We start from the raw sequence: 26,927 nt of genomic DNA, 5'->3' as shown, positions 1-26,927 counted from the left end.
TTAGCAAGCAGAGCCTTCTGACTGAATGAGGAACGAGATGATTCAGTTGAAAAATTTGAATCCAGTCTGTGCCAGCAATTTATTGCCATGTGACCTCGCTTAAAACAAATTTGACATTCTGGTAAACTTCTAGGATCTCTGCCACGGCCTGACTGGAACCAGTTTCCGGATCGACCTCGACCACGGCCTCTGAAGTAAAACTCCTTGCTAACAGGAGTGAATCGGCCTCTTCCTCTCCCACGGAGAGAAAGAAGTGCCAGATTTGTGTCAATATTAGTCGACTGCTTGTCCTTGGCTATTTGGATTTCCTCACTGCTAAGAAGGGCATATAACTCATCCAGATCAATTGAAGAGCTTCTGACTCTAACAGCCGTGGCAAATGAATCATACGATGAAGGTAAACCGTTCAGGATATGCAGTAGGATATCCTCGGTATCAGGCTTAGATCCGGCAGAGGCAAGAGCAGTGACGATATTCCTAACATGATTCAAGTATTGTTGCATGGATTTGTCATTTTTCTTGATGTTGTGGAGCTCGTTCTTTAGTTGAATTACATGAGATCTTGATACTGAATTCAACCGACGTTCTAAAACAGACCAGATCTGATGCGTGTGTGCCAGATTTATGACAAATGGTAGAATTGATGGAGAGATAGTTGATTGTAGAGCTGATGCCAAGAACTGATCAAGAAACAACCAGTGTTCAGGGTCAGCTGAAATACCTGAGGTTGAGGATGAGGGGCCGTCGAGAAAATCATGGTACCCGCTCGCTTTGAACAATCGGATGATCTGAGATTTCCAGGTGAGAAAATTATCTGCGGTGAGCTGGGTGGGAACAAGGGAATTTATTTGAGAGATCAGGAATTTCAGTTTGGACGGTATAACAAAATCCTCAGATTCCCTTGTATCATCTCTTGTTCTCGTAGTATCCATTGATTCTGGGACGTTTTGTTCTTCAAGTTCTGGTAGAACTACCTCCAGGGTGAATGAACCTGAAGACATATGTTGTGGTGAAGCTCCAGCTCTTCATTGATTTAACAGCAGCAAGGAGATGATATGAACCACTTCTTGATTGAAAATCGGATTGCCCTGTCTCGAAGATCAGTTCTTGAGAGCTTCAAGCGACAGTTGGGAAGGAAGAGGGTGGGAATTTGATGAGGAAAGTAACCTGCTCTGATACCATAAAGAGCTTCTGTGCTACAGTGAACAATGCCTGGGAAAGTTTCAGAGAGAAGTTTCAAAGAGAGAAGAGTTTCATTCTATTCATCGTCAACTTCTGGGATTACTACATTCCCTTATATAGGGATCAAGATCGAATTCAGTTGAGCTGTAAACTGTTACAACTGATTCGGTTAGCCGGTTTTAACTAAGTCTGGTAAGAGGAACTTCTGGAACCAGTTGATCTGTCAAGAGGAATATGATCAAGCATGACCATCTTAATATCTTCATGGAATTCTTCCAAAGATGGGAAAAATTTGAATGCCAAAACTACTCCTACATTTCATTAATCCCAAATTGGGAAGCTGCTACACCCTTCTGATTTCAGGCCAAATAAAGTTTGTGCCACCAAATCAGGCCTGAAGGGCCCAGTGAGCAAAGATTTTGATTCACACGATCCATCCATTCAACGGACAGGATCGTCGGATCACATGACGAGTCCACAACGGTAACTTGGTCGCCGTCACTGACGGTCCACCATTCCCACGGAAACGAGATGGCTCTTCGTCTACAGCTCCCTCCTCTGCCCTCTCCCCCTGAACCCCATCAACACGATTACCCAAATCCTAACCCTAGGACCGGTTTCACTCCTCTCCGGCCTTTCTCCCCTGCCGTCTCCTCCTCCTCTTCCTCGGCCGGCCGCGGCGGTGGCGGCGACGCCGGCCTCCGCTTCCGCGAGAAGCTCCTTTAGCTCGAGCACGAGCTCGACGTCGACTCCTTCAAGGCCCTCTCCCTCAACCCCGCTCTCCGAGCTGCCCACCTCTCCTCCCTCCTCTCGGTCGCCGACTTCCTCGCCTCCTTCGGCCTCCGCCCTGCCGACTCCGGCCGCATCTTCTCCATGTACCCCCAATTCTTTACCTCCGGCCCCGCCGCCGACCTCCGCCCCGTCTTCGACTTTCTCCTTGGTCCCGCCGCCGGCCTCCGCTGCCCGGGCCTTCTCTTCTCCAGCGTCTTGAGCCCGCCCTCTACATCCTCCGACGGCTCGGCTTCGTCGGGCAACACCGGATCAACTGTCACACCACCGTGCTCCCGGTGTCCAGCGTCGATGGCACGCTCATCCCTAGGCTGGATTGCCTCCAGAGGCTGGGGTGTCTCCACAGAGAGACTAAAAAGATGGTCTTGAGGTCGCTGGGGCTGTTGACGTTCCGCATCGTGAACAATTTCCGCCCAAAGGCGGAACTTTTGGAGGGAGAGATGGGGAGGGAGCTATCGGAGCTGAAGGAATTCCGGCAGTATTTCATTTAGACTGGAGGGGTGGGTAGATGAAGCCCCGGCATCAGATTTTGGTGGAGAACGGGTTCTCAATGCCGCTGTCCGAGATGCTGAAGGTCAGTGCTGGAGAGTTCAGGCAACGGTTGGTGGACACGCGGCTGACGCCTGTCGGCGAGAAGTTGTAGCTCATAATGATGTGAGCTTATTTGATTTTAAAATATATAAGGTAAGAGAATGTTGCATATGTGCTTATATCTAATTGAATTGTTCCAGTGTCCTTCTTATTGTAATTAATAATGATCTTTTTTGCCTTCCAATAATACAAGTGTTGGTAGAGAAATAAGAGCATGAATGGTTTATCAAATGCATATAATGCTACTCTTTAGGGGTCCCTCGAAGTTCATCCTCCCAGCATTTTGATGTATACAGATTATTGCAATTTACCAATTTGAAGAGGAATAGGAGGAGAGGAAGAAGAAAGAGAGAAGGAAGACCAATTATGAGACATAGGGGCCGAATTTTACATTTTTCATAGGTTACGAGACTTCCTTGACTGGGTCAAAACTCTCTGGCAGTAATTTGTTTCCCAACAATGGTAAGAATGACTCTATTTCCTCCCACGTAAGAGGCAAACGCCATGGATTTAGAGAATGATTTCGATGGGTCAAGTAAAAGTTTCATCTTTAAGCTTTATGTGGAAGATGCCCCTTATCTTCTTCTGTTCATAGATTGGTTTGGTAGGCCTTTATCTCACTTTGGTTTTGGTGATTTTAAGTGCATTGAGAATTTCTGTTCAGAGGGTCGTCCTACGGTTTAGGCATTTGGATAGATATCTATTCAGGTTAGCTCCATTGTGCCCTGTCTTGTAATGATTTACATCATTTGCTTTCGCAGAGTAGCTTAAGTAGATATTAATAACAGAACCATGTTTCTCCAAGGAAATTATGGGTATTTTGTAAGATGTTTGGTGATGATTGCATCCATACAGTAAGGTTGTTTATATTTGGACCCTTAAGGGTATTTGCCAGGTAAAAGGGGTGTCATTGAAAATTTGAAGAAGCATTAAAACACATCGCCCTAGCGATCTTGAAACCCTTAATTTGATCAACCAGCTAATTCACAAATAAAATCTACTAAAATTTCATCACAACCGTGAATAAGAAGGGAGGTTGTGATTTCCTTACAGATCCTGTGCCCATAATTGAAATTTTGTAACCTAATTTATTGTCCCTGAACTCCACTTTTCCATGATGAACCACATATATTCCTAACTTACATAGGTATAGGTTTTCCAAAGGTAACCTTGCAAAAAATGCCTGCCTTGCCCTCATTTGCATATTGCATCTGCACCAACATGCTCATAGTTGTCTATAAGTAAAAAGTGGACTGCAAGTGGAATAGGTCCAACAAGAGGACAGTCTAATAGTGAAAGATTATCTATGCAACGTATGACCGAATCCTCTGAATAATCAGGTTGAATTTTTTTATAATATGTGATTGGAAGCAAACATATAATGGTAGCAGGGTTGTTGCCATAGACCTATCTTATATTTTCTCTGAAATGACTATTCATTATATTAATCCTTATTTTTATTGAATTAGGAAGAGCAACTCTTTGTTGCCATTCATTTGATCCCTGATACTTACAGCAATGATCTTGCGGTAGATACGTGCATGTTCATTCAGATTTAGATACCATATTGTCACCTTTTCTTTTTATTGATGTGTGCATGTACTAGCATGGTGCTTAGAGACTTTCTTTCCTTTGAGGATAAGGAATTTTATGGTGATGCTTATGAAACTGAGAGAGTTCTTTTGTTGAAGTCACTGGAAGTTCTCATGGTGTCACTCCTAACTCCGCAGAATAATTAAAAAAAATACCAGTTTGGGAGCTTCCTTTCAATTTTGAATACAACTTCCTTTGTGAACATCATATCAAATTCATCACTTTATCTTCTATCATTTCATCTAGTTCTTGCTCTGCAAGTTTTTCTTTATTCTTATAGAACTTAAACAGTAAATATTAATATAGAGGTGAAGATACTATAGGGGCTGGAAAGGACTTATAGGTTTGTCATGATCACTAGAGGACACTGCTGGAAAATCTCAACCGTTGCAGTAACTTTCCCTGTAGTCAAGACTGGGCACAATCTCTAAATCCATAGGTCCCCTAAAATAGTGTAGTCAAGACTGAGCCTCAAAGGACCCAATGGATGATGTCAACCCTATATGATCTTCAGTTTGATCTCATTGTTTTTTATGCCCCATGACTGTTCTTATGCATATCCAAATTATTCGGTGTCTGCACTCTTCCAGTCGATGGTTGATATCAATTGAATTCATGGATTGGTGCAGGAGCATGCTGCAGATAGCAGTGAATTAATATTTCAGACTGAAAATATCCTTTGTTTATGCTTACGATCTTTTGTTAGGCTTCACGAGGACCAAACCATGGGCGTAATTACTTGTCACAATTCCTGTTTCCTATGAAGGATTCATTTGTTTTATTCCCTACCTATCTCCTGGGCAAAGATTTGGTGGGAGGAAGAATCCGCAGTTGAGGACAATCTGTTTCCGGTTGGAAAAGGTGCTGTCTTGCACAGAGAGCCCGGAGAAGCAAAACATTTAAAATACCAGCTCACCCTTAACTCTGTTTCTCCATAGCATCATAGATGTGTTGTGGGTACACTCCTACATTATGGTTGAGACATCTCAGGAACATATAGCAAACTTGATAATGATAACTACTGTCAATTCTTTTTCAGTGATCTTGGTCAAGGTCATGATCTGGACTAAGGAATGCACTAGCATGGGCTAGAGGGCAGTATAGTTCTTACGATGGGACTGGGGAATGGGTATATACTGAAAACAAATGGTAATGTCAAGATGTTGAATTTATTTAAGGTGTTTGTATTAAATTTTTCGTAAGGTAGTGATCTTAGCTGTTGAGATGGTAAGAGCTTCTTCTTCTTCTTCTTCTGTTTTTTTTTTTCTTTTAAGTGGCAGAGTTGCACAGTCTGAGAATATATTAGAGGAATCCAAGAACAAAATATCATGGAGAGGCGTAGGGTAGAAGCAGAAGAGTCCCGAATCGCATAGCCTGAATAGTTGGCCACAAAAGATGGCACCCAGTTCACCGCATTATTTGCTTCTTGAAAGATATGTTTAACTTCGAAGATCTCCAAGGATGCAATAATCTTCTGAATATCGGCTAACAGATGGTAAGAGCTTCTGTTGATTAACTCTCTTCCACTGCGATTCCTTTTTCATGTACCAGAGAAAAGTGGCGTCCATAGGACTTTATTATCTATACCTTTCAAGAGATAACGTATCAAGTTTACCAAGGATGCTAGGGGCTTTGGTTGGATCTGAGTTTTAGTAAACCCAGACCCAAATTCATTGAGGTTTAGGATCTAAATTTTGTTGCATGCCTGTTCCATTAATGGATTGGTCTGGTTTCAGGTAATAAACATATTTTTGAACTCATCAGGTGCTTGGGTCTGGTTCAGGTAATTAAATCTAGGTTCGTATTAGGTATCAAATTGTACGTTCTTTGAGAATTATCAATGAAACACAAGTACATGCTTCAAACATTAAAACATGATCAAGGAGTACTTGATAGTTATTCATATAACAATGGTTGATAAAAAATTAAAAAGATACACTTTATTTAGAAGTCAAAGTACAAACATCTACAAATATTCTAGCATGCAATTACTTTCATTCTTTCTATCCTATTAAATCATCGAACAAACTTCATGTGCCAAGAGTTGAGAAATCAAAGGTTATGAAAATAGAACTAATATTATATATAAATAGACTAGGTAAAAGTTAGGGTTTGGTTGATTCAAGTCTAAACATTTCGAACTCAGACATGATCCAATGGATCTCTGAGACCCAGTAAACAAGGTATGGTCCCCTTGATTGGCCCAGTCTTTTGGGCCAAATGAAATGAAGAAAAAAACAAAGTGCGTCGGAAGAGGAGACCGACTCCGGCTCCCTTTGACTCCATCAGAGGCTAGGGAAACCCTAGCCTCCATGTCTATTTAAGGGCCTCACCCCTCCTTCGAGCCTCACATTGATCACCCGAGTTCCCCGCCGATTTGATGAGAGGATTTTGAGTTTATTACCATGGGATATGTTCGGAGATTTCGTCGTCGATCTAACCGAAAGAGCTCGCCGAAGGTGTGTCGTGGTGGTTGGTCTCTCTCCTCTTTCTTTTGGTTGTTGGGCCACCATTTCTCCTTTGAATCTGGCCGACGAATCATCGGATTGATCGCAAGCAAGGTCTCCCCTATTTTTGTTCTTTTCTCTTGTTTGGCTGACCACCACCGGGCGTGGCTCGCCATCATTGGCCTGCTGTCGGACGCCACCGAGGGACGTGGCTCACCGGTGACTGCTTAGGCAGCTTCCCTCCATTCGAGATGGAGAGAGAGAGAGAGAGAGAGAGAGAGCACCTCACGGTTCTCTCTTCTTCACTTATTTTCTCTCTCCTCTCTATAGTTTTTCTCTCTTTCTGTTTCTCTCTCTTTATCAGTTTCTCTCTTTACTCGTTCTTTGTCTACATGTTTTAGTGGACCAATGACAGGTCTAGATATTTTGTGAAGTCGGGTTGACCCTTAGAGGGGGTCCCGGTTAGTGTTATGTGATCAGAAGGTTTGAGCCAGTATTGGTCTTGGGGGTCCCGGTTAGTGTTATGTGACCAGAAGGTTTGAGCCAGTATTGGTCTTGGGTCGGCGTTATGTAGCCATAGGAAGGATTCCAAGTCGGCATTATACGACCGTATGAGGGGTCCCAAATTTTTGGGTTGAGTTCTCTCTCTATCTTGTTGTTTTTCTCTCTCTAGTTGATCTGGAAAAATTTTTGGTTAAAAGGATTTGATGGTAGTTTGAGGTTACTACGTGATGGTGGACCCTTTAGTAGACCTGTAGAGGGTTCTGGGTTGTCAGATATCTCAGATGATTTTTGATGTTGATTTGGTTTTATAGAAAAATAATCTTCTGAGCAAGAGGACATTGAGTAGAGTTATGTGCATTCTGGTTCGTAGATCGTGGTGTAGGCAGATGATTAGTCCGTCTGGGTTGTCAGCAAAGAGGTAAGAATTCTTGTACACTCGCCTTTATGATTATAGATATTTTGTATGCATATGTATGATATGTTAATGATCAAGATAAGTAAGATGCAAGAATTTCTTTATGATGGTTTCTGTATTAAACCATATTTTGATTATGTATGCTTGTGATTGATAGTATGATTGATGCATATATGAGTATAATTTACACTTACATAATCGGACTAATGGTGTGGTACTCTATACTAACCATGTTATATTAATTGCCCAGTCACAGCTGGAAATGTGATACTTATTAATTGTCCTGTCACAAGTGGGAAACGTGATCGTGGTTAGTCTAAAGCTAGAAATAAAAAAAGGAATTGATGTGTGAATGTGAATTTGATTGAATGAATAAGGACTTTGGGCTGATTTCGTTATTATCGGTTGACTCATCACAGGTTGAAAATATGATCTCATCGAAGGCCCCATTGCAAGCTAAAAATGTGATACTATCAGTTGCCCTATCACGGACTAGAAACGTGACACCTATTGATAGCCCATCACGGACAGAAAACTTGACCGAAATTTGGCCCAAAGTCGAAAAGATAATTGATCTTGGATCCGAATCAAGTTAAAAGGAATGGAATGAAAAGTATTGAAAATACTATTGAAGATTTATGAGATATTGTATGATATATCACTCTTGAGTGGTTGGATTTTTATTGATATTTGATGTACATATTTGTACTGATTATTTGAGTATTACTGATAGTCAGTTTGTGATTTCATGATGTGTGCAACGATTTCTTGCAATTTTCAAACTTATATTATTATGGTGTTGGTGTGGATGTGTGAGGATTCTTACTGGGTTGGAAAGTTCACACTGCCTGTTTCCTTTTCCTTTCAAAGTTGCAAGTCACTTGGTACTTGGCTATAATTGAGATCATGGGTGATTTCACCTGAGTAGATAGACCATCACATATACTGGTTATATGATTAAATTTTGTAGTTGTGCTAGTTTTGTTAATTGTTATGAATTGAGTTCATTATTATTCAATGATATTAAGGTTGTAATAGATTTTCAAGCCTTGCATATTCTCTAGGGCTTTGCCCTGGGGAGTATGCGACCATGTCACATAGCCGACCCAGGTGTTGGGTTCAGGGTATGATAGAATGGTATCAGAGCTTATGTTTAAGATCATTGGGGATCGTGACAGAATGGTATTAGAGCTTAGATTTAATATCATTAGGGATCGTAACAGGATCTAACTTTGAGCCCATACCATGGATTGGGCCCATACCATGGATTGGGTCGAACACCAACTGTCTGGGTTAGAGTGGCAGCCCTAGTGTTTGTCACAACTCTTGTCAAATGTAAGCATTTGTACCAACCCATGGAGATATTACCAATAGACTACATATTGTTGACACCACAATCGTAAACCCAAAATCTTTTCATCTTCTAGCCGACCCAGGTGTTGGGTTCGGGGTATGATAGAATGGTATCAGAACTTATGTTTAAGATCATTGGGGATCGTGACAGAATGGTATCAGAGCTTAGATTTAATATCATTAGGGATCGTGACAGGATCTGACTTTGAGCCCATACCATGGATTGGGTCGAACACCAGGTATCTGGGTTAGAGTGGCAGCCCTAGTGTTTGTCATAACTCTTGTCAAATGTAAGCATTTGTACCAACCCATGGAGATATTACCAATATACTACATATTGTTGACACCATAATCGTAAACCCAAAACCTTTCATCTTCTACTCTATTTTCTATCTGCCGATGAAAAGTAGAAACAATAGTAGTCTGAGAATACTTCAGAGAAGGTACTAGACAAAATAATATGGACTCGAGACATTTTAACTACAACTTTTATATTGTATTATAACATTTCATATCCGAAAATCTAGTTTTACAGAATTTTTTGTAGGACCTATCTCTTGGATAAGTATGAACTCCATCTGGTGGTCCTCCTCCTCCCTGAAGCTCTCCGTAAATGTAGAAGAGAGAGAGAGAGAGATTCTGGACCCATGGCTTGTCCCAGCTCGCAGTCGTGGTGGACTTTATCAAGGCATCACCACCTACGCATGCCACGGCCTGAAGCAGGTCTCCAGAGGGCAAACTGCTCTCTGTACCCTAACCTGAACTCTGACCACCCTAAGTTTCCATCAACTGATTTTTTTTTTTTTTTAAATTCTAGGCCTGGTCATCTTAGGCATGTCCTTCACACCTACTCTGCTGTTGGGTCCTCCTGCCGCAGTTCATCCGTTCCATTCATTTCTAGCAAGTTGGCCATTGTACAGAACCTATTCACATTCATGTAAGGGATTTATTTATCAGATACTGACCCTCTAAAGTGTTCAAGGGATTTAGTGATGATCAACTAAGACCCTTGTAATGGCTTCAACTGGAATGAAGTTCCATTGCACCCCTCAATTCTTCAACCGAGAACATTTCAATATGAAGAAATCTAGGTGCATTATATGTATTGGAGTGTGTCTAACTAGGCTACAGGCCAGTTTCATGTTCAAACTTTAGTACGTGTTCTACTCAGTCCTTGATATTGGAAATTTTCCCAATATATCCTTGGAATCGTTGGTGATGCTCTTGCTGAATATATTTGAGAATAGGGCAAGGACTTGTTGAAAGATTATCATATCACTCTTGCACCATAGCCATTGAGTGGGATCTGTTTCATGAATAAGCTGATGGTGAATCAAGGGCTTCCATTGACATTATTTACTGCTGTTCTAATTCAGCTGGTAAGCATTTTGCTAACTTGTTAAAATAGTAGGAGAGGACCTTCACCATTACATCAATACTGGTCCAATATTTTGTCTTGTTGCTCTTATCTAAACCTACAAAAATAGGATGAGGTTCTAAAAGGCAAAGAGAGAGGTTTTTGTTACAAGGGATTGCTTCTGGGGCTTAGGAATTAGATACTTCCGTTACTACTAGAAAAGAACTTTTAAGGTTTAAAAATCTATTATTGTAAGAACACACTTGTTGTTGGTAATAATAATCATATTTGTAGTATTACCACATTGTATCCGGTTGTCCTTCAGTCTTCTTGTTTTTACTGTGGTAAATGTAGAGGTCTTGCCCTAAGAACAAAAAAAAAAAAAAAAAAAAAAGAAAAAGAAAAAAAACTACTCTTTTGATAATGCTAAAACAAAGAGTCTTCATTGGATAACCCTTGACAACGAATCTTGCTCTATGAGGGTTGTCGACTGTCACTTGAGTCGCTTAGGCTGTTGTTATATCATCATCGTTCATAACATATTCTTACGTTCGGCTAGTTTTCTTTGAGCACAGCGTTCACAAAGTTTTTCCGCGAACGCACGGGCTGATGAACATCTATTAAACTAAGGGACTTCAAAAAGTAGAGATCTACGAGCTGGCAAATATTTGGTTGGTGACATGACGATATTGACATGAGAACTGACCACCCGAATCACCAACCAGACGCTGTGGCAGCTCCTACCATCCCTCTTTAATTGCTAGCCTTCTCTATAGGATCTTTCAAATTGTCTTCCTACTGGAACTCACAAGATTGCTTTAGCATGGAGAAAGGGAAGCGAGAGTGAGAGCCTCCTACCACCAAGTAGTAGGTTTTGGTCACCGGTCTCCCTGTTCTGACACCAGGTATCCGCCCCTGCGGGAAGAAGGAAGGATGAGTCATGACTCAAATATAACATGTAGTTGATTTGTTTCCTTGGAAATGGCCATGAGGTCTAATCTTAAATCCCATTGAGTGCCATGTCATACATGTCAAAGACCTTGACAGCTCAGGACATCTGGGGTTCCCATTTTGCTTCGGCAGCATCCCGTACGGTGTTTTTCACCTTAGAGCTCCCACCCCCGGATTTCCTCAAGATCAACTTTAATGGGTCTGTCTTGGACGGAGGTACGCGCGGCTGTACGAGTTTTATTATTCGGGACTCGTCTTCCATGGTCATGGCTATAGGGGGCAAGCAACTCTTCGATATTTCAGTTCCGAGTGCGGAGCTGAGGGCCGCTTGGGCGAGCCTCCGTCATGCCCGGTGTGTTTTACGGGCCAGTTCCATTATCCTAGAGGGAGACTCGGCCACGGTCATCAGCTGGATCTGGGGAGGCCCAAGGGGTAATGGTTGTGTCCACTCTTTGCTCCGAGACATCTGGGCATTGGTGAGGGACGGAGGGGCCTTCCAGGCCAAGCATGTTTTTTGTGAAGTCAATGAGACTGCAGATTGGGTGGCTGATTATGTAGCCAGTCACTCTGGTAGTACCCTATGGGCTAGAGATGAGAAGCTGCCCGTGTCATTCCAAGGTATTTTGTTTTTTGATTTTATTGGGTGTATCCGTACTCGTCAGGTATGATCCACCTTCCTTAACGCAAAAAAAAAAAAAAAAAAAAAAAAAAAGCTGCACTATTTGTGAATGAGAGACCAAGTTATCTCAGTCTTCTTTGGTTCTTCGGATGTATTTATTTAGTTTTAAATGGAAACACATTAGGGTACCATGTTTTTAGATCTTTGGAAGGAACAATGACATGCATGTCCCGATTTAGTGGACCTATAAGAGCCTTAGGAAAGCCATGTCCCCCGTTCTGTACCACATGACCCACTTTGATTTAAAGCATAATAAATGGTGACATGGAATAGTGGAAAAACTTGGATAGAATCCAAAAAAAACATTTATACATCAAAATCATTAGACTATTATATCAGCCAAAATGTAGCTATAAGCATACGGTGATTAATGGCTTGGACTCTACATGAAGCTTTCCGAGCAACGACTTAGGTTGGTATCTAGTTCTGGTCACGGAACAAAGGACAATGATTCAAATTATTTTTAAGTTCTCGCCTAATTTCAATTATGTTATTGTATCTACATTTAATGGAGTTGTAAGCTTCATTTGCTGTTTTTTTACTGGCTAAATGAGTCTAAACAACTCCGAACTTCACATCTTTTGAATTCTCATATTTCTAGGACGTGTATAAAGTGATTTCTTTTTCAGAGAGTGCAGAGGATGTTTAACTCAAGTGCTGCATCCAATGAGCCATATTTAGAATCGTGTCTTGGTATTAGTTGGCATGTAACCTGAAGTCCAAGCAATTTAATTTGCAATATGAGCCAAGTGTGCCGAACGAGCACTCATGGATCCTCTCATGAAAATTTCCTCCTCCTTCCGCATGGTTTCTTTCCCAAGTACTTCATTACTCCATCTTGGGCATAGTATCAATGACTCGGGACTTTTGTCCTTTTAGTGTGCTACCTTCATAGTTAACACCTATAAGCACGGTACCACCCCCAAATTTGCATAAACGGTATTCACATATCATGCATGCACAGGATTCTATCATCAGTCGCCACTCTGTCTCTCCGTCAGTTGGTCGTAGGGGATGGGACATGTTTGCACCGGTGGATACGAGTAAGATTTCATGTTAGGCTTCTAGTGTAACAACCCAGAACCTCATATAAAAACGCCTCATATAAAAAGGCTTAGTCTTCCCCAACATCTTTTTTTTTAAATCAATATGAGACGAAACACATGCTCGCATGGGTTCTCGCATACTCTTTAGGCTAAGGATCTAAATCCATTCAAAACTAATCACAAATACCACGATCGACCCATGATCAGCCTTCATGAACCCGAGCTGCAGTATCTCCTAGTCTACATAAGCTATGGGCTGAGTTCGTTCTGATATCATTGATAACAATCCAGAACCTCACCCAAAAAGACTAGCCAGAAGGTATTATTTGAGTTTCTTGATTATGTAGAAGTACCCAAGATCTACGCAGTGAATGACTGATATGGGACTAAATACACGCCTGCAATAGTCCTCACATCTAGTGAAAGAGATTTTTCGGAAGAGATCATAAAAGAAGCAACCTTTAGCACTTGTCTTTGGAAGCGCATAGCAACTTATTTTGAGTCATAGGTTGTTATTATTGTCTCAGGGACCGCAATGACCATTGTGGCACAGGGACTTAATTGATATCTTTTCTCCCCGCTCCTCCATGGCGTGGAATAAAATATGGGTGTTCCCCTAACAAAGGCTTGCCGTTTGTGCAATATGTGAGCATGCGTTGTTGTCATCTAAACAACAATTCACCCTTGTCGAGCCATGTTTTATGGTAAGTAGTCTTCTATAAATTTTAAACAACACTAATTCAAACGCATGAATACATGAGTTTGTAGAACTCTGCCTCGTTCGTTCGTTCATCAAAATTCGAATGCGAAGGCCAATTAGCTTCTTTTTTGTTACAACAATGAGCTTTTCGCTGGATTACATATATGCAAGGAAGTCAACAAAGTACATAACTACAGGTACATAAACGGTGCATCCTTGACAACCAAACCACCAAACACTGACCCTTTGTGGAGAGTTTGAGATAGCCCGATTCCAGAAGATAAGCAGTAGCATGTAGACCGGCTGATGATACATACAGCAATATATGTTCTGCAGCAACCTGAGGTATACGATCTGACAATAGTTGCTGCAGCCCTGCTACATCTTTCAATGAGAGTGCCATATATGGTGATATCTACATCGAAGTGTGAAGACTTACAAGTGAACCAACATATCAAAATTACTAATAGTGATTGAACTAAGCCCAAACCATCTTCATTAGAACATATATACATCACCTTCTGAGATAACCCATCAGCTTGAAGAATAGATATTAAAGCGGGAGATAAACAATTGCTTGTATAAAGGTCAATCTCTCCTAGGGCTGCAACTGGGTTGGGTCGGGTCGGGTCGGGTCCACTGTGGCAATTTTTGACCTGATAGATCATTCAGATCAGGTAAAAAAATTTTGGTCCGGTTCAGGTCAACCCATCTATGGCTTTATAACTTGTATTTGCACTCCGCAGGTTGCAACCCACGAATCTAAATAATTTTACAGATTCAGATCCTCCAAAACGGGTCAGGTTGTGTCTAAGCGGGGTGGGTCGGGTTAGGTCACGGGTCAATCCGATCCATTTGCAGCCTTAATCTCACCTATCAGCACCCGATTCGCCATGTAATCCGCTGCTTGGTTTCCTGATTGCTTTCCAAGATAGAATACTTTCAGCAAGGGAGATTGTTGATGCCTGCTAATATGAGAGTTAGTAATCCACTTAAGCACTGTTAGAGAATCACGTTCTAACCATACTTGTTGTGCCCTAAATTCAACCACGGCAATGTAAAATTCCAACCAAGCAGCCACCAATTCTGCATAATATGAGGCCCAATAGTCTCACATTGGAAAGACTCGTTCCAGAGCCTGGGCATATGAGGCGGGTGTCTCCTAATCCTGCAGACGCATTTTGGAAGGAAAACAAAACTGGGGAGCGATGAAGGACGCTTGCGTGAAGCCCCGGAACCGGACAATATTTGGCAGGGGAGCTCCGCGGTCCCTCCTCATGTAGCCCCCATGCGGGCACTGGGTGCCTCACGTGCTCCGCGCAGGCGGGGGCGTGATATTTGGTATCAGAACCGAGGACGGCTATTGTCCGATGGTGGAAAGGGTGTGAGGCCCAATAATCCCACATTAGAAAGACTCGTTCCAGAGCCTGGGTATATGAGGCGGGTGTCTTCTAATCCTGCAGACGCGTTTTGGGAGGAAAATAAAACCGGAGAGGGGTGAAGGACGCTTGCTTGAAGCTCCGGAACCGGACAATATCTGGCAGGAGAGTCCTGCGGTCCCTCCTCATGTCGCCCCCATGTGGGCACTAGGTGCCTCACGTGCTCCGCGCAGGCGGGGGTGTGACACATAAGGAACTGAAAAGGGAGGCAATGATTTGCCACTAGCTCTAAGCATATGTCCAGAATGGTCTCTAATCACAAAGCTGATTTATTTTTAATACTCCAAAGGGAGGCGTAGCCAAGACACAATCTTGATTCCAGAATGTATATGAAACTATTGCAAACCACCCTACTACTTTAGTGGAGCGTGAATATTCTGATGTTGACTTTGTTATGTAATTTCAGTAGAATTACATAATAAAGTGATCATGCGTTATGGAGGTAATAGTTTTTGCTATTAAGGAGAGGGGATCAGCTTTTTGTTTAAGGAATTAAACAAGGAGGGAGAAACTTACGGCATCATCTCGAAAGCGTAGAAGAAACAAAGAAAGGTTGCAGTGACGCGTGATGTGTCCTTGATTTAAATGATGCCAAAGAAGGATTAATAAACCGGTTGGGGAAAAAAAAATCTCAACCCTCTTAATTCGAATCTCTCTCTCTCTCTCAAAAAAAAAAACATTGGCAAAAGTAAGATTTAGATTTCTTTTTCTTTCATTGATGATTCAAAAACTGAAGTCAATAACCTTTACTTATAATAATAAGGTCCATCTTTGTACAATTTGGGTTGAATTTTTCTTCCGATTTAATAAATACGAAATAGCTAAAATTTTATAAGGGGTAGATCACGACTCTTACATCAACTTTGCATGTTGTCTCTTCATCTAATTTTTTCTAGAATGAGAGATACTCTTGATCAAAATCTTTCTGGAAAAAAAAAAATGATTGGGTTCATTTAGGAGTTCAAAAAATAGAATTTGGACCTAATTGCTAGCTGTATGACACCCCTTATGGCGCAGTGCCACACGGTAAATCTCAAAAAAATACCCAACTTAACAAAAAAACATTATAACCGGATGTCGTATAACCAAGTTATGGCTTTTAAAAGTTTGGTATATAATTTGGCTTCCTGATATGCTAGATCTCGCTTCTGGATCTTGTCTAGCCTTACTCATAGCGGTCAAAGTGGTCCTTATGGGATCTGATAATCCTCCTAGATCAATTAATAAGTATAATATGATATTGAACAGATGGAGCAATGCTTTTGGATGTCGTATGGCCAAGTTATGGCTTCCGGAAGTTTGGTATATAATTCGGCTTTCTGATATGGCGGATCTTGCTTCTGAATTTTGACCAGCTTTACTCATAGTGATTAAAGTGGTCCTTCTGGGATCTGATAATCCTCCTAGATCAATTAATAAGTATAATCTGATGTTGAACATACGGAGCAACGCTTTGCATTGATATTGCTCTCTTTTACCTTAAAAAAAAATATTGATCTCACCAAACTGTAAATAGCATCATTTCTGGATTAATCTACAAGCACTTAAACGCATTATGAGATGCCTTTTTAGGAGGTTTGCTAACTTCTTCAAGTAGAAACAAGGTGTTTGCACAAACTACTGAACAACCATTACATCCATCCTACCCAGAAATCACAAGAGGATTTCAATGGATGATTCAAAAGTTGTTTGGCTTCTCTCTAGACTTAAAATACTAGCATCCTCCTCATAAACTCGTTTGTCACCTTTCTGTAGCTGGTAAGATACGGGTCCACCCAGTACTCTGTCCAAATTGCTAGCCTGGGACATTTTCTCTTGTATGTGTTTCTTGCCTAGCATGACTAATTACCAGTCAACTTTAAATGCTTTGCATCTCAGCGCAAATTAGGACCTTACTGAAGCACAAGTTATACATGTGGCTGCATTCAATCACGACCCCATGGTCTCAGACTTTTGAGTGGGTGCAAGCTACTAACAGACTAGCTGGAACCACAGCAGCAAGATGGCCATTCATGGGCTAGGCTAAGGATTGTCATTTGCCCTGTTGATGCCCTATCACAAGGGCTCGCAGTCAGTCCCCACACACGTTTAGTTTGGTTGTTCTCCATATCAATCCTTGTTTAAAGCTGTTTTTTTTTTGGTTTTTGACTGCAGCTCCTCAGTTCTCCTACCTTCCCCTGCAGTGTACAGTACATTCCTACTGCACCGTGGCGTACGCCTCATTGAATGAAAACGTCTGCCACAGGGTTGCCCACAGGGTAAACAGTGGCGTCTGGGCTTTCCTTTTGAAATGGGGGGCTGCGTCTCAAGGCATGGTAGTGCAGGCCAGAACATTCCTCTTATAGAAATTTGTAGACCCTTGTATCGGGTTTTCTCTTGTGTGTACTCTTGTTTGGAGTTGGCAGGGATGAGAGGCACATACACGAAGGAGTTTTAGCGAAAGCTAACCTCAGGAACAGTTGGAAAATTGCTAGGGACTCAATTGGAAGTCTGGAATAAGCAGTGGGAATTTTCAGGAACAAGTTATTTAACTGATTAAAAGGTGGCTTTGACTGAAAACGGAAGCTCTCTCATGACTGGCTGCAGAAATCTAGGAAGTGGATTTGGTATAAGTAAGGCCTCAAAGTCGCACTCAAACTCGCGCAAGAGGAAAAGAAAGAAAGAACCTTTGGAATAAAACGGAAGAAATGGATATTAATCCAACTTGGAACCATTGATGTTCCCTTTGAATTGTTCCTATTAGTTCAGAACATTTTCAATGCCATTCTTTTTATGGGTTTCTTTTCTTTGTCCAGTCTACTTCAGGTGGTCAGCTGAAACCAGGTTAACTACCCTCTCTAGTTAAAAGACCGTGTGAGTGCGTGCGTGTGTGTGTGAGAGAGAGAGAGAGACCGATCGAGCGAGCGAGCGTGCGAGCGCCAGCCATGTGTAAGAGTTACAGGGGCTGGGGTTGGACACAGGAGTTGTGTCAAAGCTCGATTTCCTGCCGCTGAAAAAGGGAGGTGCCTCTTATGCTCCTGCAGGGCTCACGCAAAAACAGGCAGCACAGCAGAGTTTATTTTGTCAAGGGAGAGAGGGACAACCATTAATTGGTCTGAGGAGGGGGAGGGAGAGGGAGAGAGAGAGTACTTGCATCTCACACATGTGTTGAGATAGCATCCACACGTGTGGTAGGGAGAGAGTCCGGGGTGTTAAAGAAGTGAAAGGGTGACAGCTGGGCCAGTCGGAGTGGTGAAAACCTGAAAGCAAGGAGTTGTGTGGATTCCTGTTAAGGACACTGTGCTCTTTCTAATATTTCTCCCACTCAACCCCGATCCTCTCCCTGATCTAACCTCTACTTTCCTAGCTACCATCTCTTTCCGTCTCCTTCTCTCCCTCCACTGCTTGTCTCTCTTAATGGCCTTGCAACAGCGTGGTGGAAGTGAGGGCATGGAAACCAGCTGTGGCTTTAGGAGCTACTCCTCCTCTCCTTCCTCTTCCATAGGGGTGTTCGCTGACTTAGGCTCCCTCTCCATCATCCCTACCACTTCGGTGGGGAGCTATCACTGCACCAAGAACTCCGAGAAGGCCTCTTGGACCTTCAAATTTATGCAAAGAAGTGAGGTGGGGCGCAGGTGTTTTGATGGCAGTGATGGCTCCGGAGAGGAGGAGCCCAATGCCATCAGAGAAGAGAGGCCAGATGGAGAGAAGACCAATGAGAGCGCACAAGGTGGGAAGGAGACTGTTGACTGCGGTCAGTCAAAGCTCTGTAACCGAGGCCATTGGAGGCCTGCAGAGGACTCAAAGCTCAGAGAGCTTGTGGCTATCTATGGTCCTCAGAACTGGAATCTCATAGCAGAGAAGCTTGAGGGTAGATCAGGTAAAGCGAAAAAAACGTTTTCATTTTTTTCCCCATTATAATATTGTTCTGCTGGCTTGAAGCTAGAAGCATTTAGACCTTTTGATTGGCTTTAGTTTGTTTGATATACATTTTCTTTGGTTTGTGGGTTTGAAGGGAAGAGCTGTAGGCTGCGGTGGTTCAACCAGCTGGACCCCAGGATCAACAGGAGGGCTTTTAGTGAGGAGGAGGAGGAGAAGCTGATGGCTGCTCACAGACTGTATGGGAACAAATGGGCCATGATTGCAAGGCTTTTCCCAGGGAGGACTGACAATGCTATCAAGAACCATTGGCATGTGATCATGGCTAGGAAGTATAGGGAGCAGTCCAATGCTTATAGGAGGAGGAAACTGAGCCATGCTGTCCAAAGGGGACTGGAGGAAGGTGCAGCAACTACAACTACAGCAGAAGTCTGTGTGTTTGGTCACTGTCCATCTCCCTCCTTCAAATTTCCTGCTGCCATCAATGGCTCCACTGGCTTACATCACATGACACTTGGTGCAGGGGATTCAGTCTCAAGTCACAATGGCTTTTATACCCAGCAAACACCTTTTAATTTCCTTTCTGGTTTGTCCCTGCTGTCCCATTTTCCTCCTCCTCCTCCTCCTCCTCCTCCTCCTCTTCTTCTACGAAAAAGCTGCTATATCTACTACCTAGTTCTGGTACTCTGATGCATTTGTTCCATTAAACTCTTTTCAATGTCTCACCTGTGGCATTGGTTCCACTGTTACTTAAAAGCCCTTTCTTTTTTCTCTCTTTGCTTTCCAAATGGCTAGCTTTAATGATCTGGACAACTAGTTCAGTACATATTTTCCTCTTCCATGACCCAGCTCCCATTAAAGCTTGCGTGAAATGGGAAGTGTGGAACAAAGCTAGAACCCACCAGGAATTCAAGCAAGGCAAAGCAAGGCAAACTTCTACAGAAGCTGTACTTCAGCGTCCACAAGATCAAGAAGTCACGTTTCTTTTCAGCAGCAGGGTTAACATGTGTAGGAAATTACTATAAAAAGAAACAAGAAGGGGCAAAAAAAAGTACGAGAATAGTCTCTCCATATCAAAAACCATGATAAAACTGGTCTAACTCCATACCAAAGTCCAAACCAACAAGGAGAACTTATTCTTTAACTATGTGAAAGTTGAATAGGTCCTCTTTTCCTCTATTTGCACAACTTCAATGTATGCTTGATATGGCTGCAGGTAAGGAGGGTCATGACAAGGCCAATTTCCATAGCAGCAGCTCCTGGGATTGGCCAAGGGATGACTCCATATGTTTTAACCACCACCCTCCTTTTATGGTGGCAGTGCAACAGTCAAGCCATGCATCACACTATTCAGCTTCCACAGCCATGGCTGCATCCCGTGTCTCAGCTATTGAGTCATCATCATCCGAGGAGAACAGAGAGAGCAGCCACTTTGAAGCGACCATCTCACAACCGTTCATAGATTTCCTTGGAGTAGGAGCAACATGAAGGGACGGAAATTAAGACCAGGCCCAAGAAGAGGAGGATTGGTTTTTTTAGAGGTGCATGGTGGTTAGAGCCCCAGAAGCCATAATGGGTAAGTGAGAGCATTGAGGTTGAGGTGGGTGGCAAAAGGAACATGGGAAATATTCCCATAGCTCCAGTTCTATGTAACTTTGTCACCTGGTCGAAACCTAACCTTTTCATATGAAAAGAACAACAAATGGTCTGGTAGATTACAGAGTTACCCTTCTACATTCTCTCTCTCTCTCTCTCTCTCTCTCTCTCTCTCTCTCTCTCTCATTTAGTTAGAAGAAGAGACTCGCTAAACTCAATTACAAGATACATAGAACACAATGTAAGGTGACATACGTGATGTTTCTTCTGACATCTAGAAAATTGTGACCATTTTATGTGAATAGAGTTTGATGTTCTCTTCATAATTTGATAAAAGACATCTATCCCCGAAGCAGGGTGTACCAAGTATTGACTGCAGAGATGCTAATATTTTGTAATTAGTTCAGCAGTAAAAACCTCCTAAGGTTGAGTGAAAACTGAGGAGGAGGAAAGGAATAAGTTGGTTCCGCAAGTTCATCAACTATCATAATAAGTATTAACAAAAAATTCATAACAATTTGAGTGAAGAGGTTTTTATTTTATGTCAAAGGCTTCTTTAGACATAGTAAAAGAATTACCTATGACAAGGAACCGTCCCCAGGTTGGAACAAATTGGAAGAGGCCTACAACAATAGAAACACAAAATCTCACTAATAATATTTTTCAGAAAAAAAGAGTTTTCGCTGCCCTTCCACAATTTTGAGAAAATGGTTGATACTACCTCATCAGTGGTTGAACAATAGAACTGAAAATGATTAGGATACACAAGGTACGTTGGCATATTTATGTCCATGTATCAGGATTTGACACATCCTGGGTCTCAGCTCGATACCGATTTATCTGTTATAGAACATTATGCACGGCACGGCAACTATAACTATTTTAGTTGAGCTAGTAAGACTTCTAAGTTATAAACTTTAGGTTTAAGAGCTGATTGCTAATAGTTTGAGATGCAATTCATCAAATTTAGGATGTTACTGCTTGAAAAAACAAAGTTGAAGACATATCGATGCTATCATTTATTACCATTTGGATTTTTATACTGTTTAGATTTTATAAGAGTTATATGAAGGTAGATAATGCTGTGAACTGGAATAAAAATTGTATTGGGAGCCCTTTATGATGCATTATAGAGGGGGCTCTCTATAAAACACCGTGTCCGTGATTTTTAGAATCTTGATGCATGGCTCGTGAGGGGCCAAAAAAAAAAAAATGGGTAATTGACTTTCCCATCCCTCTAAAGACTCCACTGTAACAAAAAGTCCTTGTTAATTAAATCTAAAACAACCGGTCCAGAAACTTTCCAAACTGTAATTCCCGGTCCCTGAGCCCCTTTTATTTTGAAATAAGATACCGAAAATGCCCCTTCCCTCATGATCTCCCATCCTTCCGAAGAAGAAGAATTTCAGAGACTTTCCAAACTGTAATCTCCCAGCCGCGGCTGCTGCCAACCGCGGCCTGCCCCCTCCCGCGGTCGCCGCCGGCCCGGCTCGCCTCCTCCCGAGCCCCCTCCCGCGGCCGCGCCGCCGGGAATGCCTCCGCCCCTGCCCCCATGGTGGGAAGGTGCCGAAGAAGAGGAAGAAGGGCGCCGTCCCGCGTCCTGCGGCTGTCGCCGGCCACGGCCCGCCCTCCTCCAGCGTCCGCCGTGGCCCAGCTCCTTTCCGGCGCCGCCGGCCTCGCGGGAAGAGAAGAAAGAAGAAGAAGGGAAGAAGAGAAGAAAAAAAAGAAAAAGAAAAGAAAAAGTTTGAACTGGGGTCGACTCCTGCTCTGCCGGGGTCGACTCGTGAGAATCTTGGGTCGACTCGCTCACTTCTACAATAATTTTCTAAGAACACTTAACTGTGTGCACAGTCCTGTTAACTGTGTTCGCAGACAACTTAACTGTGTGCCGCCAGCTCGCGAAAGGAGAAAAAAGAAGAAAGAAGAAGAGAAAAAAAAAAGAAAAAAAAAAAGAAGAAAAAAAAGGAAAACATAAAAATAAAGTTAAATAAGCTTGGAACATATTTAAATCATCCCGGAACATACTTATTCTACCCCAGAACACAGTTATTTCGACTGTGCACACAGTTAAGTGTTATTAGAAAATTATTGTAGACTTATGCTGAGCTGGGGTCGAGCTGGGGTCGACCCCTAAAGAGCTGGGGTCGACCCCTGAAGACCTGGGGTCGACCCCTAAAGAGCTGGAGTCGACCCCTGAAATCAGGCAGAAAAACAACTCTCTGGAAAGCCTGAGAGAGTCGACTCCATGTGAGCAGGGGTCGACCCCAGGTCTGTGAACACAGTTAAGTTGTCTGTGAACACAGTTAACTTGTCTAGGAACACAGTTAACTTGTCTAGGAACATAGTTAAGTTGTCTGTGAACACAGTTAAGTTGTCTAGGAACACAGTTGTTTAGGAACACAGTTAAGTTATTTGGGAACACAGTTAACTTGTCTGGAAACACAGTTAAGTTGTCTAGGAACACAGTTAATTTGTCTAGGAACACAGTTGTTTAGGAACACAGTTAAATTGTTTGAGAACACAGTTAACTTGTCTGGAAACACAGTTAAGTTGTCTAGAAACACAGTTAATTTGTCTAGGAACACAGTTGTTTAGGAACACAGTTAAATTGTTTGGGAACACAGTTAACTTGTCTAGGAACACAGTTAACTTGTCTAGGAACACAGTTGTCTAGGAACACAGTTAAGTTATCTGTGAACACAGTTAAGTTGTTTAGGAACACAGTTATCTAAGAATACAGTTAAGTTGTTTGGGAACACAGTTAACTTGTCTAGGAACACAGTTGTTTAGGAACACAGTTAAATTGTTTGGGAACACAGTTAACTTGTCTAGGAACACAGTTAACTTGTCTAGGAACACAGTTGTCTAGGAACACAGTTAAGTTGTCTGTGAACACAGTTAAGTTGTTTAGGAACACAGTTATCTAAGAATATAGTTAAGTTGTTTGGGAACACAGTTAACTTGTCTAGGAACACAGTTAATTTGTCTAGGAACACAGTTGTCTAGGAACACAGTTAAGTTGTTTGGGAACACAGTTAACTTGTTTGGGAACACAGTTAACTTGTCTGGGAACACAGTTAATTTGTCTAGGAACACAGTTGTTTAGGAACACAGTTAAATTGTTTGGGAACACAGTTAACTTGTCTAGAAACACAGTTGTCTAGGAACACAGTTAAGTTGTCTGTGAACACAATTAAGTTGTTTAGGAACACAGTTATCTAATAATACAGTTAAGTTGTTTGGGAACACAGTTAACTTGTCTAGGAACACAGTTAATTTGTCTAGGAACACAGTTGTTTAGGAACACAGTTAAGTTGTTTGGGAACACAGTTAAGTTGTTTGGGAACATAGTTAACTTGTCTGGGAACACAGTTAACTTGTCTGGGAACACAGTTAAGTTGTCTAGGAACACAGTTAACTTGTCTAGGAACACAGTTGTTTAGGAACACAGTTAAATTGTTTGGGAACACAGTTAACTTGTCTAGGAACACAGTTATCTAGGAACACAGTTAAGTTGTCTGTGAACACAGTTAAGTTGTTTAGGAACACAATTATCTAAGAATACAGTTCAGTTGTTTGGGAACACAGTTAACTTGTCTAGGAACACAGTTAATTTGTCTAGGAACACAGTTAATTTGTCTAGGAATACAGTTAAGTTGTTTGGGAACACAGTTAACTTGTCTGGGAACACAGTTAAGTTGTCTAGGAACACAGTTAAGTTGTCTAGGAACACAGTTAACTTGTCTGGGAACACAGTTAAGTTGTCTAGGAACACAGTTAACTTGTCTAGGAACACAGTTAACTTGTTTGTGAACACAGTTAACTTGTCTAGGAAAGCCTGAGAGTCGACTCCAGGTGAGCAGGGGTCGATTCGTGCTGTTAAGGGGTCGACTCCAGGTCTGTGAACACAGTTAAGTTGTCTGTGAACACAGTTAACTTGTCTAGGAACACAGTTAACTTTATTTTTATTTTTATTTTATTTTATTTTCTTTTTTTCTTTCATTTTCTTTTTTTTCTTTTCTTTTTCTTTTTTTTTTCTTCTCTTCTTCCCTTCTCCTTCTTTCTTCTTCCTTCTCCTCTCGCGAGGCCGGCAGCTACGGAAGGGGGTCGGACGGTGGCGGCCGCATGATGGGGCCACCGGGGGGGGGGGGGGCAGCGGCTCCTCTTCTTTGGCACCTCCCCACCGTGGGGGCGGAGGTATTTCCGGCAGCGCGGAAGGGGGCAGCGGGTGCGGGAGGGGGCGGGCTGTGGCCGGCGGCAGGCGCGGGAGGGGGTGGGCCGTGGCCGGCGGCTGCCTTTTTCTTCTCCTTCTTCGGTGGGAATGGGAGAGGCGGGGGCATTTTTGTCCCATAAAGCAATGTTAAAATATATATGGACCGGTTGTTAAACAACCGGTCAACAGGGATTTAATGTTAAAGTTCGGTCAATAAATGGACCGCTGAGCAAGTTTCCCAAAAAAATTTACGTGGGCTTTTCCCCTCTTCTTCTCCCACCCATGTCGTACATCCAGCCACCACCTTACGCAAGCTCTATCTCACGGGCCGCCTCTGCCCCCGATTGCATCACCACCGCGGCAAGTACAGCCTTTGAGCATGACCCGTGCTTCCTCTCATCCTTTCTTCTTCCCAATCTCTAGAAAGCTTTCGCCCAGGCCATCGCCACCAATGGTTACCAAGCCGACTACCGGTGTCGCCATCCCATCGAGCGACCCCCGTCTTACTCTCTTCTTCTCTTTCCTAAGTTCTAGATGGCTTCACTACTCTCTCATCACCACCACCATATCTTGCAACCAAAGGCAACGTTGATGATGATCACCAGCGTCCATAACTTCAAGCGAGCCAACCCCATCAAGCGACCTTACCTATATGATTTTTAGCAAATAGTGCTTTAATTAGACTTCATATTTTCCAATAAAGGATTTTGATGCTTTGCACCATTAAAACCCCAACAAGAATCTAAATTTATAATGGATGACAGGAGAAAGTATGACCCCTTAGCCATCATTCTCTTGTGGGTTGTCGAGAAACAGGGGAAAACCTTACCAAGAGGAGAAAATGCACCAGGGAAAAAGAATTATCCAACAGGAGCTTGCAAATGCTTGGAGAAATTTGAAGTAATGTAATCACAACGACGATGATTGCGACTACAACCAAACAAAAATATGAAACATTAACGGCATAGTAGCAGGTGTTAATATCTTAGCATGTATAGTACTTGATAAACCTTGGTGATAATATTGTCCAGCCTGAAAATGGAATAAGCAAAGGATATCCCCACTTCTAAGTTGTTTGTTCCCATGCGTATTTGTTTGTTAACCATGAGAAGCAAATGAATTTAGTTTTGTAAAGAAACATATTAAGGTTTACATGTATGTTTTTTTTGAAAAGAAAGTGGAGGTAGCAAGAAACTTCCCCCTATTTATTAATAGAAGAAGTTATGCCCAGGAGGTGGTTATGAACAATAGAAAGAAAGGATATAAGAAGATGCTAGCAAACTTTAGCCAGTCGGGTTGTGCGTCAAGGTCACAAGGCTGTTCCATAGCCTCTCATGACAATATTTTTTTTTCTTAGAACACAAGTGCTGCCAATTATGGAAGGTATGCAGTGCTTTTTAAAGAGTTGCACAAACGGAGGAGGTCTTCTTGGTGAAGATTCTTGCGTTTCTTTCCTTACAGATTTTTCAACATAGAGCTGCACAAAGTTGGTCTCCCATGCACCTTCCTCATAGAAGGCCAAAATTTCCTTCGCCTTTAATCCAAAGATCATGCATGTTTGAAGGCCACCCTGTCAGTCTTAATTGAATTTTGATGGCATTCCACAAACTACGAGCAAAGGGGCATTTGGTACATAAATAAGCCACAAAGAACACAACCTTGACTTATTTGCCAACCTTTCTTAGCCAACAACTCCCCATTGTGGAGTTTGTCATGCAAGTCAAGCCAAGGAAATAGCTTAACCTTTTCTGGGATGGCAGCCTTCCAGATGACTTTGTTATATGGGCAAATGAGACCGCCATTGTTGATAAACTTATAATAGAAATCAACTGAAAAGACACCATTCTGAGTGAGCTTCCAAGTGGGTATACGGTATACCGGCAACCCTCGAAGGTCTGACATGGGAAAGAACATCCAGAAGGGCCTCCAAATGCTCCGCTTGCACCCTAGATAATAGGCCTCTTAGTTTAATATTCCAAGTAAAGGGACCTCCAAGGCCACTGAGAGATAACTGAACTTTTCTGCTTAAAGGCTTTGGAGAAAAGGTCATCAAAGAACGAAGCAAGTGGCACTTGACCTACCCAGATATCCTCCCAAAAGCGGATGTCACGCCCATTCCCCAATTGAAGGATAAACAATTCCAGAAGGCGCCATGATGCTTACTGATGTCCTTCCAAATAGAAGAGAACTTCTTGTAGTATTTTTTAATTCTCA

General features: G+C 42.3%; 1 pseudogene across 1 annotated transcript; it reads left to right on the top strand.

Moving 5' to 3' along the window:
• Positions 1-1,055: 1,055 nt before the first annotated feature.
• On the top strand, positions 1,056-20,610 carry LOC103716419 (uncharacterized; annotated as a pseudogene). The gene is made up of 6 exons (XR_016398465.1): positions 1,056-1,142; positions 1,909-2,460; positions 17,201-17,304; positions 18,458-18,905; positions 19,041-19,490; positions 20,121-20,610. The product of XR_016398465.1 is annotated as an uncharacterized LOC103716419 (transcript).
• Positions 20,611-26,927: the final 6,317 nt, after the last annotated feature.

Source organism: Phoenix dactylifera, chromosome 15, assembly GCF_051530095.1.
Source record: "Phoenix dactylifera cultivar Ajwa chromosome 15, Ajwa_hap1_PhDact_Kaust_v1.1, whole genome shotgun sequence".
In the NCBI taxonomy this organism is placed as follows: Eukaryota; Viridiplantae; Streptophyta; class Magnoliopsida; order Arecales; family Arecaceae; genus Phoenix; species Phoenix dactylifera.
This window is presented reverse-complemented; position numbering and strand designations above follow the sequence as displayed.